We start from the raw sequence: 23,468 nt of genomic DNA, 5'->3' as shown, positions 1-23,468 counted from the left end.
GACGAATCTCTGGCCAGAGTACATGATGTGTTTTAGGTTACTCGGTTTTCCTAGTAACACATGCGATGTCACTATTTGATCTCCAAGATGTAATGCATAGTTATCGAATCTCGAACGACTCTCGATGCACCAATGGTTGTTGATTCGATCAGGATATATGGATGAAGGGACCATACTGTACGCTAACAAAAATCTACTGGTTCTTGCAGGCACTATCAGTGATACCTAGGGAATCATGGAGCGATATTGCTAGGCGCTCTTACCATGATTCGATGGGTAAGTCGGAAATTTTTGTTCCGAGTCACAAGGAGTTGTGAGCCCACGGCTAGCTGTATCCCTGAACCATTGAGGGTCACACAAGTAATGGATTACTAAATCCCGTTGAGATAGTTAAATTTAAAGAGTTAAATTTAATGAAAGAGAAGTTGGACTTCTTAACTAAAAGGGAGTGGAATTTCCTAAAATGACATAGGGATGGGCATTTTGGAAATCACTGAATTCGGATACAGAAAAATTATCTTGACTTTAAAAGATGCAGAAATGGTTTCTGTGCACATTGGTAAAATCAGTTTATCAATCGGAGTCACGATGAATTTTATATTAATTTCTATAATAATAGGCTTGGCTTGTGGGCTTAAGTTATGGATTGTGGGCCCTAAGGAGTTTGTGTCCTAATACAATTATAACTTAATCTAGTCTAAAAATTATTTATAAATATAGGTGTAGTGTTCGAAAATTAGAAGCATTCCACTCTTGCAATTTTCGAAAATACTGCATAATATTTCAAAGGGAATTTTCGAATTCCTCTGCTCCTTTTTGAGATAATTCAGTCTGTAATTTTTGTGAAAAATTACATTCTAAATTGACAGATCAAATCTATTTATTCTCTTCGATAAACATCTGATTGATTTCTAGTGCAATCTATCAAAGGATTTTAGTTTTCTATTCGTGGACTTAATTCCGGAGGTTGATCGTGATAGTCATCGGTTCCCGGGATTTACAAGAAGAGCAGATTAAATTATGTTGGATTCCATAATCAAGCCTTAGTTTGAAGAGGTAAAAATATTTAATTGTGAATTTATATTTTTACATGAAAGATTTTAATCGTTAGGATTTGATACCCACGATATGGAATCATTCCATATCGAAAAATAAAATTTTTAAACTTCCGCTGCTTTGGGTATCACATCCGTGTGATCAGAGAACGCGTGCTCCAATAGTGGTATCAGAGACAGGTCGTAAACTTTGATCAAACGATTAAAATTAATCGATTGCATAAAATTTTTAGCCTCGGTTTTTTGGAAAACAAAACGAAAATTTTAAACGAAAATTAAATTTAAACAGGGCAACGGGGCAGCGATCGTTGCTGCCCGGGGCAGCGAGATCGCTGCCCAAAAGGGCAGCAATCGTTGCTGCCCAAAGGGCAGCATGATCGCTACCCAAGGGCAGCGAGATTGCCGCCCAAAGGGCAGCAATCGTTGCTGCCCAAAAGGGCAGCAATGGTTGCTGCCCAGGGGCAGCGAGATCGCTGCCCAGGGCATCCAAGGGGCTGCCCTACCCCACGTGGGGGCGGGGCTGCCCGGGTACGTCTCGGGCAGCCCGAAAAATTAAATTTTTTATTTTTTTCCATAATTTTAAATTTTTGAAATTTTAGTTTTTGGTCCGATCGAAAATTGTTTTTGATTGGTCCGCGAGGCGTCAGATCAAATTATTTGAGTCCGAAATTTTTAAAATTGATTTTTGGATAAATTTGAATTTTTGAAAAATTTATAAATTTTATCCGTTAAATTAGATTTTATAAAATTAATTATTTTTGTACAATTGATGATAAGATATGATCTTATGAAAGGATAAGATAAAATTTGATTTTATCTTTTTAATTATGATGTCATGGCATGTTATCCAATTATTTAATTATTGAATTAATTATTGGATAAAAGGATGATCTATTGTCATGACCAATTTGGTAGGTGTATGTTAGGTTATTTACATTTGGTTTTATTGTTGTTGAGTTTTATTAATGGGCTTGGTTTATAGCCCAATTTGAATTGTCATTTGTAATAAAAAAGTTGACCTTGTTTATGGCTCATTCGCACCCTTAAATATGTATCCCCTACTTGTCATCAAAATTTATTGTAAATTTATTAGACTTAGTGGGAGATAAAAAATTTGAAGATAAAGGTGGGCCCAGCAGACAATAAAGACCGAAAAAATGTAAATTGGAAGCTCAATGTAATAGGATTGCATTGCATACTTGCATATCACCTAGGATTGGACTTAAACTCGTGATTGGCAACCACGGGTCGATTAGTGATTGGGATCAATTATCCTTTAAATAATATATGATATTATTTTTGTATGCGTGTTTAGACTAAATTGTATGAATCCCGCAAGCATACAAATTTTAAAAGATGAGACGAATTTTCAAAATTAAAAATCCATCATTTTAAATATGATTTAAAATTTATATCAAGATAAATAAAAGGGAATTTAAATATTATTTAAATGTTCTTACCTTTCATCAACGATCAATGTATGAGATGCTACCCGCGGGCACGGTCCGGCTCATATTATTGGGGGTGGCCCGTTCGTCGGAAAGCTGTACATTGGATCGACACATGTTGTAAGTTGGGTGGAACTCCCATGGGATTGGCTCATATTATTGGGGATCCACATGGCGACCGTCCATCACAACTTAATATTGATGGGTAATCTTGACATGTCACAATAAACGGCGTCATATTATTGGGCCCTTATTGGACATGAGGTAAAAACATGGGGGTTGTTTTGGAAGCAATTGGGCTCTACCTTTTGAAAATTATGGTTGACTGATATTATTCGGGACTATAGTTTGTCAATTGGACTCCATGTTCCCACTAAGGAAACTAGTTTTCCGTTTTCACTAGAGGGTAGTGAAACTGTTAAAATAGTGGGAGTGAAATTCATAAAATAAATTTTTCCATATTTTATGTCTTAGTAAATTAATTAAGCAATCATCGATTATTGTCTATTTCATCTCAGTATATCATTATGATGAATCTTCGTAATCCACATGTTTCAATTCTCGAACAAAAAAAACTTTCTGGCGCAAACTATACGGAATGGTTCCATAAGTTAAGATTGTCCTGAGCTCGGAAAAGATTTTCTAAGTGTTAGAAAAGGCTCCTCCGAAAACAGCCCCGGCTGATGTAACTTCGGAAAGGTTGGCTGAGCTAGAGAAATGGTAGGACCATGATCTCAAGGCCAAATGTTACATGCAGAGATGGACAAGTCTAAATAAGTTTGCCATCACTGCAAGAAACCCGGTTACTGGAAGCGCAACTGCAAAGAATGTATATCGAGTAGTTACGAACTACAAAGGATATATTTTATAAATGTTTCACTTAATACTATTTCTTGGGTATTGGATACCAGATGTAGATCTCACATATGCAATGAGTTGCAGATGATGACAAGAAGTCGTAAGTTTAGGATGGGTGAGACCCAGTTAAGGCTCGGGAATGGTTCCAGAGTTGAATCCAAAAGCTATGGGAAACATTTGTTTAATTTTGCAAAAATAATTTTAAGCTATATTTTGAGAGAGATGTTTTTATTTGTACCAAGATTTCATTAAAACATTATTTCTTTTTCTATTCTTGATAGAGAAGATATTTCTTGAAAATTTGCGAATGGGATTTGCAATATTTACAAGAATGAATGTTTGATTTGAAATGGACAATTTAAAAATGATCTATATAACTTAAAATTAAAAGACGTTCCAATTAATTATGTTGATAAACCGGTAACAACAAATAAAAAGAAAAATGATAGTCAAAACCCGGCAAACCTTTGGCATGCTAGGCTAGGTCATATTTCCTCAAGGAGGATGAACAAGCTAGTGGGAGAGGGCATGTTTGATATGTCTGATATTAACTCTCTACCTACTTGTGAGTCCTGCCTAAAAGAAAAAATGACTAAATCCTGAGCGTAGTCAAAATCTGTTGGATTTGATCCATACAGATGTTTGCGGACCATTTAGTATCGGTACTAAATTTGGTCACACCTACTTCATTACCTTTACTGATGATTATTCTAGGTATGGGTATTTATATTTAATGAAATATAAGTCTGAATCATTTGGAAAGTTCAAAGAATTCAAGGCTGAAGTAGAAAACAAACAAGGTAGAAGTATTAAAGCACTTCGATCGGATCGAGGTGGATAATACTTAAGTACCGAGTTTTTGAGCTATCTAAAAGAGAATGGGATTCTCTCTCAGTAGACTCCTCCTGTGACACCTCAGCTAAATGGTGTCTCGGAGCATCGCAATCGAACTTTGTTGGACATGGTTCGATCTATGATGAGCTTCACTGAGCTCCCTCCTTCGTTTTGGGGCTATGCACTTGAAACGGCGGTGTTGTTGTTGAACAATGTTCACACCAAAGCAAGTGAATAAAACTCCATACAAGTTATGGAATGGCAAAACTCCTAAGTATTCGTACTTGAGGATTTGGGGAAGTCCTACTTATGTAAAGCAGACAGTGGGAGATAAGTTGGATAGTCGATCCACCTTATGTTATTTTTTAGGATATCCGAAGAATTCAATCGGATATTATTTCTATCATCCTACTGAAACAAAAGTGTTTGTTTCGAGGAATGCCATCTTCATGGAGAAGGAGTTTTTATTAGATAAGAAAGGCAAGATGATGGAACTCGAAGAAATTCGAGAAGAACCTGAGATACAAAATAACGATCCCACACCTCAAGAACCTTCAGTGGACACATGTAGCGACCCTACCCGGATCCGCTATCTAATCAGAGTTAAGAGCATAATTAAACACGCATTAAATAAATCGCTGAGGAAGACATATACCTGCCCCGTCGAATGGGGTGTCCAAATATACAGACCGGCAGAATACAACCGGTTAAATAAATTCGATTTATACAACCAAATTGAATAAACAACCTAAAGGAAAAACCTACAGCTAATCCTGTTGTCTTCACTGGTCACTGGCTACTCCAAGCTCCGGGTGCTCAATCCTGCACCTATACCTGCCCCGTCGAATGGGGTGTCCAAATATACAGAAAATACTGGACGTGATCTCTAAGCTCGATACGAAAGAACTGGGTAAAACATACAAATATGATGCATGTAAATGATAGGGTATCCATATCTGGGATAACTGTATATAACTGCTTAGTAATGGCGCCTAGGACATGAGTGGTACAACCCGGACAGCAAAACCAGTCGACACTGCTCATTCCTATAGGACGTGGACTGTGTCCCCAGATGCTAATCACCCATGACCCGTCAGTTACTGAGTACTAGACATCAACCATCCAGACAGGGCTGAGCGGCCCTACGTGGCTCATCTCATAAGATGGACAGACACAATATGATATGCACATGCTGCATAATAATAATATGACATACAAATGCAACATATAAGCATGCAAAACCCGCTGGCTATCTCAGTCTGTACTTGCGTACCTTACTACAGGCAGTTCCTAGCAGTCCAACTCTAGGTTCCAAGCCTATATCAGCTCTACAATGCAAATACTCATGCATCAATAATTAAGCTCTAAAAGCCTTAACTAAGCTATTGCATACTCCTAAATAATTTAAGGAGACCATAGCTATACCTGCGTCCGTCGTCAGCCCGCTGATGACAATTGCCTCAAAACTACGCCACAGCTCCGCTACGACGCCTGGATCGCTATGCCACTTCCGGATTCCCAATAGGATGCCTAGAACTCCCTAGATCTGAGTTAGAAGGCTTAGGAATCAGAGATAAGAGAGGGAAAAGTGCACTTGAAAATGAAATCTCGGCCCCCTATTTATAGACGGAGTTCGGAGCCTCCGAACCCGGTTCGGAACGTTCGAACACGATCGGATCCTCCGATCCCATCTTCGGAGCGTTCGATCGCCCCAATATTACGTCAGCCATGACGTCACCTTGCTGACGTAAGCAATGACGTGTGCCCTGGTCCCGATCGGAACGTCCGATCTCACCGACGGAGCTTCCGATCCACTTCGGAGCCTCCGATCCTGAGTTCGGATCCTCCGATCCAGTTCGGAGCCTCCTGACTCGGTTCGGAGCTTCCGAACCCTCCGGGCCTTCGGGACCTTCCCGGCTATTTTGAGTGTCCTGAACCCATTTCTGGACTCCGTTAACCCTTTTGGAATTTCCTTAATCATGTTTTACTTAATCTAAACATGATTACACGATTAATATACTCATTAATCGCTAATTCTGGATACGGGTCACTACATTCTCCCCCCCCTTAAAAGATTTCGTCCTCGAAATCTAAGGTAGAACCTCGAGAACGTACAAGAAACCCTTGCTTGAGTGTCTGGTCGAAATATCCTCCGACACACTCAGACTCTCGTCGAATTCCATATAAGCTCTATTAATGCTGAACTGCATTAACATTTTTCCAGCTGAAGATTACTGCGCTACTGGTCGACAATCGAACTTCCCTTGCGCTAGCGTATCGTAACACTGATACCTCTTTCCCTCGGACCACAATCTTCCTGACCACGAAGGATATAATACCCGCTTGATCAAGATTATCGTCTCAAAGGAAATCTTATACTGACAGAGGACCAAGTCATAACTTGACTGGCTTTACTGCATTCGTCGAATCACTAATCAAAACTAGCCATCTAATGGTTCCAAAAGTTCTCGGTGCTCAACACCTCTAGTCAGGAAACACTATTTCCAACACTGTGCCGACACAACAAAGCCCAAATTCTCCTCAAGAGAATCTAGTTGCTCAAGTCTATACTTCAACGTAACTGCTCGCAATGTTCCCTAGATTGATTACCCTCCACACTCTCCCTAAAGCACAACCGGCTTCCCAAGGAATACTGGGAACTTAAACCATCATGTCTAGTACATTCTATTGTCCACGTTTCTTAGTATAACCTCAACACCGTGCCTTGATGATAACTATCATCACTTGCAATTTATGACGCTACGTCATCTCCTAGCCATTGGCCTGCGAAATCACGCATACCTTGCAATGGAAGTCATCACGCCTCTGATGATCTACATCATCTCGATCATAGGTTATTCACCTCATGAATCCCAATCGTTAGACATCCTCCTGATAGTTATACATACTCGCAACCACTGTACACATATCAAGACTAAGGCAAGCTCCCACCAATATGCTCGACTGGGACATTCCACAGTGCACAGTCATATGGAAACGCTTCCTATTCCGTCTCGAAACTCGACAGTCACTACACCTGGTATAACTCAACTCAGAGTCTTTGATAATACCATCAGCTCATACCAACCTCCCAAGGTTGAACATACTGATCCTGGAACTAAGCCCCAATGGATTCTCAATAGTCAAATCGCTCCCTTGTCGAACGCATCAGTCTCAGCACTGAACGATCTAATTCGTCAATTCCCTAGTCGATCCTGGGAAATACTTGTGCTCGAAGTAACTTGCTACTTGATGCACATCCGAATATCGATTATTGCTAACGCGCAATATTCTTGACAAAACAATCTGTATAGATGTGACTCACTGACTCGAAAGAACAATTTCGATCCGTCACGATCTTGCAAAATCTTCTATCCCAAAGGCAAACCTCGTTGGCTACTAAGTCGATCCTTGACTATCTCTGTAATTTTAGAGACATCGTTCATCACACGCCAGAAGACTAGTGACACATCCTGCTAGATCTCGAGGATCAGATCCTAGCTAATGTCACACAGATCAGACAACTGATGTTTCCTTGCTAATGTCCATTAGCATTTCCAACTACTCGTCGGATTCAACCACAACGGTACACATAGATGCCCTCACTTAACCAAAATGTTCGGTCAACAATCTTCAATATTGTTGTTCAATGGAAAACTCTCACATGAAACAACAACATGATCCTTTCCTGACCTATTGCTATCACTAAGCAATTGATTGGATCAATATCAGCTTCCTTCTTAACAAGAATGCACTATACTAGAAACTACCAACTCCCTTGCTTGTCTCCACTGTCAATTTAGCACAAGTCCACTTGCAATCGTTCCCGATTACAGCAATCCCAGAAGATTCATCTCTGGCGATCATTGAGACTAAGTAACTCAAATCTCCGATTTCTCTGAGATGGTATTCAGTACTCATCCCATAAGCATTACATGACAAAATACTATTCCAAGTATTTCTTAATTGCTACATCCTGATCAACCCTGATTGGCTCAACCAATCGAATTCGTCGATCTACTTAAGCTCGCACTTATCAGATCGAACCACCACTGATCATCCAACCTACATGGCTCGGTCTATAACCATGACTCAGCTGCCACAAAGAACCATTTCCAAACGGTGTCAGATCATGGTACATAAGTAGTTTACTTGGCACAAGTCCTGCGCCTTTTCAGCACTACTAACCGCTGCTTCGTATTCTGAACTTAATCATCCTAACTCTGACAGAGTTAGCCAATAACCACTAGTAGTCACTAGCACAGATCCCGTAACACCTTAGCACTACTAATCGTTGTCTTGTTCACCCAAGACAAACATCAAGATAAACTAAGCCCATTTCCATCCCATGGAAAATCCTATGCTCAATCTCTGAAAATATCAGACAGTACTTAGCGCAACCACTTGACTCACTATCCTTACCTCGTTCATTCAGAATGAACACCACGGCTTGTCAAGTCCAAGAAGAATAACTAAAGAATCCCAAAGATTTCCACAATCTTCGATGTGAGACCCCGTTTCTAATCTTCTAAACTCGAATAATTAATCATAATCGAACACAATAAGCCGCGGAAAACAAATCAAAAAGTTTTTTTTTTTTTAAAGAAGCCTCGCGCCCGCGCGAGGTCATCACCTTGCGCGTGCCCAGGCTACGCGAACAGAGACTCGCGGAGATACTCGCGCGTGCGCGAGAAGAGAAATCGCGCGCGCGCGGGCAAAATCTCCCGAGCCTCTCAAACTCCTTGCGCGCGCGCGAGGTGTTGCCTCGCCCGCGCGCAGGCAAAATGGGCAGAGGGGTCGAGGAGCCTGCGAACAACCAACAAGGCAATTCTAAACATTCCAAGTTCAAACATAATACAAATCAATATTTAGAACATACCAAATCTAGGTTCTGCCCAAAATACAATAACCAGTCGAGTTTCATAAATGAGTTCCACCGACTCAACAAAACTAATACAATTCCAAATAAACTCGACCCTACGACCCGGAGTCTCACTTCTATCAATCTCACCCCCAAGCTAACCAGGACGACTCGGTCCAGCTCCTGATCCTCCTGTTGCCAAGTTACACATACAAAACAAAGACAACAGCCGGAATAATCCGGTTAGAAATATAATTTTTAAGTAAAAGAGACATGCACCCAATATCAAATAAACACCTCAATCGAAATGTGTCAACATAAATCATAACATCGAAATGATATTGAATGAATGCATGATTTTAAAAGTCAATATTATCAAGTCAGATAATCATAAAATCGATCGGTACTCGGTTGGGATCCCAGGGTCAATTCTTCACGACAACTCATCGACGCACCCTTTCGGGGTGGAAGTCGATCAACTCGATCCCCTAGACTTCAGAGCAACTATAAGAAGTATTCTGGAAATTGGAAAAACTCGAAATCCAAAGCCGCTTCAATATAGCTCTCTAAAACGTCTCATTTCAAAATGAATCGAAAGTCGGCTCAATATGAATGCAAGTGAATTAATAACTAAATCAAGTTCACGCAAGCAAATAAACAAGCGGTATGTGATTTTCGGGAACTCGAGAATAATTCGATCTCGAGTATTCTTTCCCATTCATTTCAATGTCGACTTTTACCTTTTTCTTGAAGCTTCAATCAATCCTGTCAAACAAGAGACAACTCGATTCAAACTCTAAACAATTCAAAACTCAAAGTCGATAAATCAAACAATCTATACCATCTTCCAACTCTTCGATTGGTAACCGATCTCCAAGTCCTCCAATTCCAATCTATAATCAACTGTCAAAACATCGAGACACGGATTCGATATCAACTTGGAGTTCAAACTCAATCAAATTCGATATACAAATCAAACCGAACCAAAACCGATAACTCAAACTCAATTTCGACGGCATAACGGCTATAAACTAACTATCCGAAAAATACAAACCATCCAACAACATCACAATAAGTCAATCATCATCACAATCCATCAAAACAACTCAAATCCAACCTCAATCAAAATCACTATTTTCGAAAATATGCCTCTAAAATCATATAAAATCCAAACTTCGTTCTTTTTCCAAACCGACTTCGAATACACGATCTATACTAGCTCAAGAACGACATACTCCAATATTATCAAATTATGACAACTCAACAAAATCGAAGTTCAAGAGATCGAAGCAAAACTTACGTCTAAACGAAGCCCTCGTTGTGGTGATCGTGAATCTCAACTCGGAAATGAAATCTAACGGTCGGATCGAGCAAATCGAACGGAAAGAAAGGCTTGGAAATCACCTCTCATGGCTTCCGGGGAGAGAGAAATCGAGAGAGGGAGTAGGGGAGGAAGGAGATGACCAATGATTGGTCAACTTGCTCCTTAATATATATAAAAATCCAACTTTTGCATTTCAGTCCTTTATTTCTCCAATCTTGCAAAGTAACCCCCTGCTAAATAATAAAACAATCCTTAATCACTGAAAACCCTGATTATCTCGATTAAACTCAATTATAATAAAATCGGGGCATTACAATTCTCCCCCTCTAAGTTTCTATTTCGTCCTCGAAATCTGACAGATCACAGACTCAACAAGAACGAAACAAATTGAAGACGAACTCACCTCAATCGAACAAATCTAGAAATCGCTGCCTCATATCGGATTCGGTCTCCCAAGTCGCTTCTTCAACTCCGTGACGACTCCACTGAATCTTCACCAACGGAATCGACTTGTTTCTGAGCTGCTTCTCTTTTCTGTCAAGAATCTTAATCGGTCGCTCGAAGTAACTCAGAGTCTCATCAAGTTCGGCCTCGTGCGGCTGAAGAACGTGTGACGGATTCGGATGGTACTTACGAAGCATCGAAACGTGAAACACATCGTGGATGCCTGAAAGAGACGGAGGAAGAGCAATCCTATAGGTAAGATCGCCTATCTTCTCCAAAATTTCATACGGACCAATGAACCTCGGAGACAATTTTCCTCTCTTCCCAAATCTGACAGTGCCTCGAAAAGGAGAAATCTTCAGAAACACACAGTCTCCCTGATCGAAACACAGTGGTCTGCGTCTGACATTCGCATACTTGGCCTGTCGATCTTGGGCTGTCTTCATTCTGACTCGGATCAACTTCACCTGCTCTGCCATATCACGAATCATATCTGGACCCAACTCAGGTGATTCTGAAATCTCATCCCAAAATAATGGAGATCTGCACTTCTTCCCATACAAAGCTTCATAAGGTGCCATTACAATGCTCTCTTGTAAGCTGTTATTGTACGAAAACTCCACTAGAGGCAAGGACTCCTGCCAACCTGATCCAAAATCCAGCACTACAGCTCGAAGCATATCCTCCAAAGTCTGGATCGTACGCTCGGACTGATCGTCGGTCTGAGGGTGATACGCTGTGCTCAAGTGCAAACGAGTACCCAAAGCCTCCTGAAGACTGTGCCAAAAGTGAGAAGTGAATCTCGGATCTCTGTCTGATACTATCGACTTCGGCACGACGTGCAATCTCACAACCTCTCTGACATACAACTCGGCCATCTGATCGTGACGGTATGTCATTCGGTAAGGAATGAAGCAAGCAGATTTCGTCAACCGGTCAATCACAACCCAAATCGCATCACAACCTCTGACTGAACGTGGTAGCTTCGTGACAAAATCCATTGAGATATGATCCCATTTCCATTCCGGGATAGGCAAACTGTGCAATAATCCTCCGGGCTTCTTCCTCTCAGCTTTCACCTGTTGACAATTCAGGCAATGGGATACAAACCTCGTGATGTCTCCTTTCAACTGTTTCCACCAGAACTGAGTCTTCAAGTCATTATACATCTTTCGGCCTCCTGGATGAACACTGAACCGACTGTAATGCGCCTCCCGAAGAATGCGGTGTCTCAACTCAGAAACATCGGGCACAACAATACGGCTATTCACAAACAAAATGTCATCCCTGACTTGAAACTCTGACTGGTGACCTGATCGGACTCTCTCTATCGAACTCTGAATACTCGGATCTGATCTCTGAGCCTCTCTAATCGACTGAAACAACTCTGGCTCGGCTTGAATCGCAAAAACTCTGATGGATCTCCTATCGGTCTCAAACTCCAAACCAGAAGTACAACAATCTTCAATCAATCGAGAGACACCAATCGTAGAAAGAGACAAAGAACAAAGCTTCCGACTAAGAGCGTCTGCAACTGCATTCGACTTTCCAGGATAATACTTGATTTCGCAGTCGAAGTACTTAAGCAAATCCATCCATCTCCTCTGTCTCATATTCAGCTCGGACTGGGAAAACAAGTATTTCAGGCTCTTGTGGTCAGAAAATATCTCAAACGACTCGCCATACAGGTAATGGCGCCAAGTCTTTAAAGCAAACACGATTGCAGCTAGCTCGAGCTCATGGATCAGATAACGAGTCTCGTGAGGCTTCCGCTGCCTCGAAGCATAAGCTATGACGTGCTTCCTCTGCTTGAGAATGCATCCAAGACCACGGTGAGAAGCATCGCAGTACACAGAGAAACCTCCAGTACCTGATGGAATAGACAAGATCGGAGCGCTGGTCAATCTCTTCTTCAGCTCAATGAAACTAGCCTCACACTGTTCGGACCAAACAAACGGTGCATTCTTCTGGGTCAACTGAGTAATCGGCTTTGCAATGGAAGAGAATCCCTCGATAAATCAGCGATAATACCCCGCTAAACCCATGAAGCTTCAGATTTATGGCACTGATGTCGGTCTCTGCCAATTCATAACTGCTTCGATCTTACTAGGGTCCACAGATATTCCATCTCCTGATACAATGTGACCTAGGAAAACCACTCGGTCCAACCAAAACTCGCACTTCGATAGCTTAGCATACAACTGTTTGGCTCGCAAAGTCTGCAACACAATCCTCAAATGCTCGGCATGATCAGAACGGTTCTTAGAATAGATCAGAATGTCGTCGATGAAGATGATGACGAACTCATCTAGATACCGCTGAAAGATGCGATTCATCAGGTCCATAAAAACTGCTGGAGCATTTGTCAAACCAAAAGGCATGACTATGAATTCGAAATGCCCATATCTGGTTCTGAAAGCTATCTTCGGCACATCCTCGTTGCGAACTCTCAGCTGATGATACCCTGATCGCAGATCTATCTTCGAATACACTGAAAAACCTTGCAGTTGATCAAAAAGATCGTCGATTCTTGGTAGAGGATACTTGTTCTTGACCATCGCTTGATTCAACTGGCGGTAGTCGATGCAAAGTCGCATAGAACCGTCTTTATTCCTCACAAAAAGCACTGGTGCACCCCAAGGCGATACGCTAGGTCGGATGTATCCTTTGGCAATCAAATCTTCTAACTGTTCCTTCAATTCCTTCAATTCTAATGGAGCCATACGGTAAGGTGCTTTCGAAATAGGCTGAGTACCTGGCGCAAGTTCAATGCTAAATTCGATGTCTCGAATAGGCGGTAAACCAGGAATCTCGTCTGGAAAAACATTAGGAAACTCGCTAACCACCGGTATCTCGGACAACTCAGGGCTAAACTTCTGAATATCCAAAGCATAAATCAAGAATCCCTCTGCTCCTTTCTGAAGTAAACGAGACATGGTTAACACCGAAATCAAAGGAATTTTGGATCGAGAACCCTTACCGAAAAACTTCCAATCATCTGCCATCTCAGGACTGAAACGAACAACTTTCTGAAAGCAATCTACTGTCGCCCTATACTTGGTCAAAGCATCAATCCCGACGATACAGTCAAAATCAGATAATCCAAGAACGATGCAGTCAATCTCAATCGAATTCCCTTCGGATTCTAACACACAGTTACGGACCAATCTCACCGAAACAGTCTCTCCACCCAAAGAAGAAGTAATAGAAACAACATCAGATAAAGGCTCAACAATTAAATCATGCATCACAACAAATATTTTAGATATGAAACAGTGGGAAGCACCCGTATCAATCAAAACAAGCAAAGGATAACCAAAGATCGAACAGTTACCTGCTATCACGTCATTCGAAGCTGCATTGGCTTGATCCTCTGTCAAGGCAAACACCCTCGCCTGCTATCTTGGAGGTTGGTTCTGGTTCTGATTACCTCCCTGACGATTCTGTTGCTGAGGCGGAAAAGAATGGACTGCAGAAGTTGATCTCTCGGGATGAGCTGGCGGTCGTGAAGAACTGCCGCTCTGAGCTCTATCGGATCTTCGCTGAGGACAGACTCTAGCAAAATGACCCGGCTGCTAGCAGATGTTGCAACTACCAAACACGCCTCGACACTGATCACTCGGGTCACGTCCTCCACACTTGCTGCATGAAGCACCAGAAAACCCAGAATTCTGTCCAGAACTGAACTGTCTAGAGCCACTGGAACTCGATGAACTGTTACCAGACTTCTTAAAATTCTTCCCCTTCGGTCGATACTGATCTCGCCTGTTTCTGCCACTGTTGCCTCCCTCAAACCTCTGAGGCTGATTCGACTGTTGAGACGGTTGGTACTGATACTGAGCCTGTTGAGGCTGAAACTGAACAGGCTGGTCCTGAAAAGATCTCTGCTACTGCTGAGGAGCTACCTGATTACCTCGTTGCATCAAGAATCCGGATTCGGCTCCCTTTGCTTGATCCATAGCATCAGCGAAGTTGTTGGGTCTTTCGGTATTGACCAAGGTAAATATCTCAGGGTTCAATCCATTGATGAAATGGTCGGCCTTGGCTTCCTCGTTATCTGCAACGTGAGGTGCAAACCTCAAGAGACTGTAAAATTTGCTCACATAGTCCTCAATGCTCAAGTTCCCTTGTTTCAGGTTCGCAAATTCGGCACCCTTTTCCTTTCGATAAGAGACAGGAAAGAAACGCTTGAAGAACTCAGTCTTGAACAAGCTCCAAGTGATGGCGGTGCCTCGGTTCTCATTCGCTCTCTTGGTTGTGATCCACCAATTCTTAGCAACACCCTGCAACTGATGACTGACTAACCTGATCCTGCGGTCATCGGTATAGTCAAGGGAATCAAAGAGCTCATCCATTTCATCTAGCCAACTTTCACAAGCAACGGAGTTCTCGGTACCCGTTAAAGTAGACGATCAAAAAGATCGGAATCTCTTCAGAAGAGTCTCCATCGGGGTCGCGGTTGCATCAAACTGATCCACTCCTGTACTATCCTGATCATTCGGAGTAGTAATAACTGGCGGCGGATTCTCAGTAGAAGGAGGAGTCAAAGGTGGTTGATTCCTTCTCAAAGATCGTCGCGGTGCCATCTGATATCAAGAGTTAGGACACAATATCTCAGACTTATTCTCAATCTCATAACCTCGGTGTCCAAAACTCTGCTCTGAGTACTCATTAATCTCAACGATATACAATGAAAGATATATATATCACATAATTCATGCTTTATAAATTAAATCACAACTCATGTAATTCAATTAACTCAAGAATCAATAAAGCATGCTCGCACGTATTTAAAAATAATCATTTAAATAAATCAATCACATGCGAGAGTTCAATTCATGCGGACTCGATTTACCCCGCTCACTCTAGTTCAAATCCAAGAATCTTATCTCTCTGATACCACTTAATGTGAGACCCCATTTCTAATCTTCTAAACTCGAATAATTAATCATAATCAAACACAATAAGCCGCGGAAAACGAATCAAAAAGTTTTTTTTTTTTTTTAAAGAAGCCTCGCACCTGCGCGAGGTCATCACCTCGCGCGCGTGCAGGCTACGCGAACAGAGACTCGCGGAGATACTCGCGGAGATACTCGCGCCCGCACGAGAAGGGAGCTCACGTGTGCGCGGGCAAAATCTCCCGAGCCTCTCAAACTCCTTGCGCGCGCGCGAGGTGTTGCCTCGCCCGCACGCAGGCAGAATGGGCAGAGGGGTCGAGGAGCCTGCGAACAACCAACAAGGCAATTCTAAACATTCCAAGTTCAAACATAATACAAATCAATATTTAGAACATACCAAATCTAGGTTCTGCCCAAAATACAATAACCAGTCGAGTTTCATAAATGAGTTCCACCGACTCAACAAAACTAATTCAATTCCAAATAGACTCGACCCTACGACCCGGAGTCTCACTTCTATCAATCTCACCCCCAAGCTAACCAGGACGACTCGGTCCAGCTCCTGATCCTCCTGTTGCCAAGTTACACATACAAAACAAAGACAACAGCCGGAATAATCCGGTTAGAAATATAATTTCTAAGTAAAAGAGACATGCACCCAATATCTGAAAGAGTGGGTGCCCAGTGAGCCAACTTGTGGCTAAGGGCTTTGATGACTCTTTGTATAAACAATCTTTTGTTTAATATAATTTACACTTTTATTAATGGCAATGACTTTATCTTTCTTCATATTGTTATATTGTGATATACTATTGTTGTTTTGATAAAGACCTTGAATATACTATAGTGTATGTAAGATGTGGTAGAACATGGAGATGTCTATCATGAAACACATCTTATAGTCACTGTATATTCTAAACTGTTCCTAGTCGATTGAGCCGTCCGATAATAAGGATAAGGATCGCTCGAGTTTGAGACTAGCATTTGCGATGCGGAGTACCACGTTTCATTGGTAAGGAACATAGAGATGTTCAAAGCATGCAAATGGATATTCATATGATGAACGATCAAACTACCCTATCCGGACTTTCCAAGTGGTTATCACTTATAGAGTGGATATAGTCCGCGGTTTTGGTTGTACACCATTAGTCCTTACTACTTGAGACATCATTTAGACAGTATATGCTAGTACTGTGCTTTGACTCGTTTACCGACTCTATTGGGGTCATCAGGTGTCGGGATTGGGTACAGTTACAACACATGTAGGAGTCGATGCTTTGTTGTCAAGGATTCACCACACACTTGCGAGTGTGGATATCCTATGCGATCTGAGGAGATATTAGTGTGACGAATCTCTGGCCAGAGTACATGATGTGATTTAAGAAATGGTTTCTTAGTAGCGCATGCGATGTCACTATTTGATCTTCAAGATGCATTGCATAGTTATCGAATCTCGAGCGACTCTCGATATACCAATGGTTGTTGATTCGATCGGGATATATGGATGAAGGGACCGTACTGTACGCTAACCAAAATCTACTGGTTCTTGTAGGAACTATCAGTGATACCTAGGGAATCATGGGGCGATGTTGCTAGGCGCTCATACCATGATTCGATGGGCAAGTCGGAAATTGTTGTTCCGAGTCACAAGGAGTTGTGAGCCCACGGCTAGCTGTATCCCTGAACCATTGAGGGTCACACAGTGTAATGTATTTTTAATCCCCGTTGAGATAGTTAAATTTAAAGAGTTAAATTTAATGAACGAAGAAGTTGGACTTCTTATTTAAGAGTAGAGGAGTAAGATTTCCTAAAATGACATAGGGATGGCCATTTTTGGAAATCACTGAATTCGGATTCAGAAAATTTTATCTTGACTTTAAAAGGTGCAAAAATGGTTTCTGTGCACATTGGTGAAATCGGTTTATCAATCGGAGTCACGATGAATTTTATATTAATTTCTGAACATGCGGGCTTTGCTTGTCGGGCCTGAACTTATGACTAATGGGCCCTAAGCTGTTAGTGGCCTACATTATAAATAAGTTATTGCAGTACAGAAATAATACACAACAGGTCACAATTTTCGAAAACCCTAAGTATTTTTCTAAAAGTGGCCGGCCCCTACCCTCTGTCTGACAGAAAAATCCAGCCTGTGATTTTGAATTACAGTCTGGTTTAACGGATCAAATTCGTTAATCTCTTCGTAGAAAACTTCTGATAGATTTTCTAGTGCAATCTATCAGAGGGATTAAATCTCTGTTCGTGGACCTGATTGAAGAACAGTTCGTCCATCAGTTCCAGGGATATACAACAAGAGCAGAGAAATCTGTTGGTGTCCAGAATCTCGATTCGAGATTAAAGGTAAAAATTTATAATTGTTATTTAAATTTTTACACACACAATTTAATCGTAAGGTTGATACCCATTATGGAATCGTTCCATACAAAATTTTAAACTTCCGCTGCACCGGGTATCAATCATAATTGATCTGAAAGCCGCGTTCTCAAACAGTGGTATCAGAGCCAGGTTGCTCAGATCAAGCGATTAAATTAATCGATTGTACAAAAAAAATTTTAGGAATCGGTTTTTGAAACAAAATAAATATTTTAAAAATAAAAATATTTTTTTTCGGGCAAAAACCCGGGCAGCGATTGGATCGCTGCCCGGCAGGGGCAGCGATGGTCGTTGACCCGGGCAGCACACGGCGCTGCCCAGGGCAGCGCTGGGCAGCGATGTGATCACTGCCCAGGGCAGCGATCGTCGCTGCCTTAGGGGCAGCCGGGCTGCCCGGTCAGGGAACGTCCCAGGCGGCCCGCGGGAAAAATTATTTTTAATTTTTTAAATTAAATTTTAATATGTTAAAATTCTATTTTTGGTCCAATCGAAAATTGTTTTGATTGATCCACGAGGCGTCGGATCGAATTGTTCGAGTCCGAAAATTTTAAAATTGATTTTTGGATAAATTTGAATTTTTGGAAAATTTTAATATTTTATCCTTTAATTGAATTTTGAAATTAATTATTTTTGGTACAATTGATGATAAGATATGATCTTATGGATATATATTGAGTAAAATATGATTTTATGTATAAAATTGGATTTTATAGATAAAATATGATTTTATTTGATAAAAAGATAAAATATGATTTTGTATGTAAAATAAGATTTTATGTATGAAATATGATTTTATCCTTTTAAATTTAAATTGCCATTGCATGTTATCCAATAAATTAATTTTGAATTAAATGTTATTTGATAAGGATGATCGATTGCCATGACCAATTTTGTAGGTGTATGTTAGGAATTTACATTTGTTTTTATTGTTGTTGGTTTTATTAATGGGTCTGGTTTATGGCCCAATATGAATGTCATATGTAATAAAAGTGGGCTTGGTTTATGGCCCGTTCCCACCCCTTAAAAATGTATCCCCTACTTGTCATTGTTATTTATTGTAAATACATTAGATTTAGTGGGAGATCAAGATTTGAAGATGGAGGTGGGCCCAGCAGACAATAAAGACAGAAGAAATGTAAATTGGAAGCAAATGTAATAGGATTGCATTGCATACTGCATATTACCTAGGATTGGACTAAGACTCGTGATTGGCAACCACGGGTCGATTAGAAATGGAATCGATCATCCTATATAATATGTGATATTATAGTTGTATGCATGTTTTAGACAAAATTGTGTGAATCCGACAAGCATACAAAATTTTAAAAAATGATGAGACAAATTTTTATAATTAAAAATCCCTCATTTTAAATATGATTTAAAATTGATATCAAGATAAATAAAGGAAATTTAAATTTGTTTAAATGTTCCTACCTTCCATCAACGATCAATGTATGAGATGCTACCCGCGGATACGGTCCGGCTCATATTATTGGGGGGGCCCGTTCGTCGGAAAGCTGTACATTGGATCGACACATGTTGTAAGTTGGGTGGAACTCCCATGGGATCGGCTCATATTATTGGGGGATCCACATGGCGACCGTCCATCACAACTTAATATTGATGGGTCATCTTGACATGTCACAATAATCGGCGTCATATTATTGGGCCCTTATTGGACATGAGGTAAAAATTTGGAGGTTGCTTTGAAAGCAATTGGGCTCTACCTTTTGAAAATTATGGTTGGCTGATATTATTCGGGACTATAAGTTTGTCAATTGGACTCCATGTTCTCACTAAGGAAAACAGTTTCCCGTTTTCACTAGAGGGTAGTGAAATCGTTAAAATAGTGGGAGTGAGATTCATAAAATAAATTTCGCCTATTTTATGTCTTAGTAAATTGCTTAAAACAATCACTGATATTTGTCTGTTTCTTTTCAGTATTTCATACAATGAATTTGCGTAATCCACTTTTCTCGATCCTCGAACAAAATAAGTTGACTGGCGCAAACTATACGGAATGGTTCCATAAGTTGAAGATTGTCTTGACTTCGGAGAAGATGCTCTACGTGTTAGAGAAATCTCCTCCAAAGGAAGCACCAGCTGACGTAAGTCCGGAGGAGTTAGCCAAGCTTGATACATGGTGGGACCATGATATCAAGACCAAATGCTATATGCAAGCCTCGATGTCTGATGAACTCCAGAGGCGATTTGAGGATACCGTGAATGCTTCTGACATTCACGTTCAACTCAAGGAACTTTTTGGGGCTCAATCGAGGGCTGAAAGGTTCGCTACTGTAAAGGAGCTAATGACGTGTCGCATGCGTGAAGGGACTTCGGTCCGTGATCATGGGGTACGAGTGATTTGGCTCATACAGAAGTTGGTAACCCTTGATTTGGTGTTGGAGCATGAACTCAACGTGGACTTACTACTTCTGTCTCTTCCTTCTTCGTTTGACGGATTTGTGGTAAATTTCAATATGAACAAGATAGAGGCCTCCCTTCAAGAGATGGTCAATATGCTTGTGACATATGAATCCACATTAAAGAAGGATAAACCGGCTTTCTTGGTGGGCTCCTCTTCTTCTGCTAAGAAGGGGCCAAGTACGAAGGGTAAGAAACGTTCTGCCCCACCCAAGAAAATCGAACCCGAGAAGAAGTACAAGACAAAGGCTTCAAACATGGAAAAATCCAAGGATGTTTGCCATTACTGCAAGAAGCCCGGTCATTGGAAGCGTAACTGCAAGGAATATCTAGAGCAGTTGCGAACTGCAAAGGGTATGTTCTATATTGAAATAAATGTTTCACTTAATAATACTTCTTGGGTATTGGATACCGGATGTGGATCTCACATTTGCAATGATTTGCAGGTGATGACAAGAAGTCGCAGGCTTAGGATGGGTGAGACCCAGCTGAGGCTCGGAAATGGTTCCAGAGTTGAAGCAAAAGCCGTGGGAGATGTTTATTTAATTTTGCAGAACGGTTTTAAGTTACTTTTAAGAGATGTTTTATTTGTTCCGGATTTGATTAAAAACATTATTTCTGTTTCTATGCTTGATAGAGATGGTTATTCTTGCAATTTTGTGAATGGGATTTGCAATATTTACAAGAATGAATGTTTGATTGGAAATGAACAACTTGAAAACGATCTATACAACTTAAAACTAAAAGACGTTCCAATAAATTATGTTGATAAACCGGCAACAACAAACAAAAGGAAAATTGATAGCCAAAACCCGGAAAACCTTTGGCATGCTAGGCTAGGTCATATTTCCTCAAGGAGGATGAACAAGCTAGTGGGAGAGGGCATGTTTGATATGTCTGATATTAACTCTCTACCTACTTGTGAATCCTGCCTAAAAGGAAAAATGACTAAATCTCCTTTTAAGAGAAACCTGAGCATAGTCAAAATCTGTTGGATTTGATCCATACAGATGTTTGTGGTCCATTTAGAGTTGGGACTCAATATGGCCACACCTACTTCATTACCTTTACTGATGATTATTCAAGGTATGGGTATTTATATTTAATGAAACATAAGTCTGAAGCATTTGAAAAGTTCAAAGAATTCAAGGCTGAAGTAGAAAACAAGCTAGGTAAAAGTATTAAAGCACTTCGATCGGATCGAGGTGGAGAATACTTGAGTACCGAGTTTTTGGACTATCTAAAAGAGAATGGGATTCTCTCTCAGTGGACTCCTCCTATGACACCACAGCTTAATGGTGTATCGGAGCGTCGTAATCGAACTTTGTTGGACATGGTTCGATCCATGATGAGCTTCACTGAGCTTCCACCTTCGTTTTGGGGCTATGCGTGAAACGGCGGTATTGTTGTTGAACAACGTCCACACTAAAGCAGTGGACAAAACACCATACGAGTTATGGAATGGCAAAGCTCCTAAGTATTCGTACTTGAGGATTTGGGGATGTCCTGCTTACGTGAAGCGGACAGTGGGAGATAAGTTGGATAGTCGATCCAGCTTATGTTATTTTGTAGGGTATCCGAAGAATTTAATCGGATATTATTTCTATTATCCTGCTGAAACAAAGGTGTTTGTTTCAAGGAATTCCACCTTCTTGGAGAAGGAGTTCTTATTGGATAAGAAAGGAGAGATGATGGAACTCGAAGAAATTCGAGAAGAACCCGAAATACAAAATAACGATCCTACACCTCAGGAACCATTGCTGGACACGGCTGTACCTAGAAGATCCGAGAGGACTTCTAGACCTCCTATTTGATATGGTCTTCTTCTTGAAGGGGATCAAGATGAACCCGATGTTGGATGTGATCCAAGAAACTTCAAGGAAGCAATTTCTGATGCGGATTCAAATTTATGGCTTGAAGCTATGCAGTCGGAAATAGATTCGATGCATACAAACCAAGTTTGGTCTTTAGTAGATCCTCCCGATGGAATTGTTCCAATAGGGTGTAAATGGATCTACAAGAGAAAGCTTGGGCCTGATGGTAAGGTATTGACCTACAAGGCGCGATTGGTGGCAAAAGGTTATACTCAAAGACAAGGAGTTGACTATGATGAAACCTTTTCACCAGTTGCAATGTTCAAGTCCATAAGAATCCTTATTGCCATAGCTGCATGGTATGACTATGAGATATGGCAAATGGATGTGAAGACTGCTTTTTCTTAATGGAGACATTAAGGAAGAAATCTATATGAAGCAGCCTGAGGGGTTCACATCCATGGGAAGCGAGCATAAGGTATGCAAGCTTCAGAGATCAATTTATGGTCTAAAACAAGCATCAAGAAGTTGGAACCAGAAATTTGATGAAACAATAAAAGATTTTGGTTTCATCAAGAATACGGAGGAACCATGCGTGTACAAGAAAGTAGTTAAGGATGCTGTGACATTCTTAGTACTTTATATTGATGACATCCTACTCATTGGGAATGATGTAGGGATGTTGCAGTCAACAAAGATATGGTTATCAGGTAGATTTTCGATGAAGGATTTGGGTGAGGCATCCTATATTCTTGGGATACAGATCTATAGAGATAGATCTAAGAGAATGATAGGACTCACTCAATCAACCTACATCGACACCATATTGAAACGGTTTTCAATGGATGGGTCCAAGAGAGGACATCTACCCATGTGTCATGGAGTTTCTCTATCCAAGTCTATGTGTCCCAAGACTGATGAAGAGATAGTGAAAATGACACATGTACCATATGCGTCAGCCATAGGTAGTATCATGTATGGGATGATATCTACCAGACCGGATGTAGCATTTGCTCTGAGTGTCACGAGCAGATATCAAGCTAATCCCGGTCAAATGCATTGGAAAGCCGTGAAGGACATTCTTAAGTACTTACGAAGGACTAAGAATATGTTCATG

The sequence above is a fragment of the Henckelia pumila genome, unplaced genomic scaffold, assembly GCF_033568475.1.
Source record: "Henckelia pumila isolate YLH828 unplaced genomic scaffold, ASM3356847v2 CTG_170, whole genome shotgun sequence".
NCBI lineage: Eukaryota > Viridiplantae > Streptophyta > Magnoliopsida > Lamiales > Gesneriaceae > Henckelia > Henckelia pumila.
The sequence above is the reverse complement of the archived record's forward strand: the minus strand, read 5'-3'. Positions refer to the sequence as shown.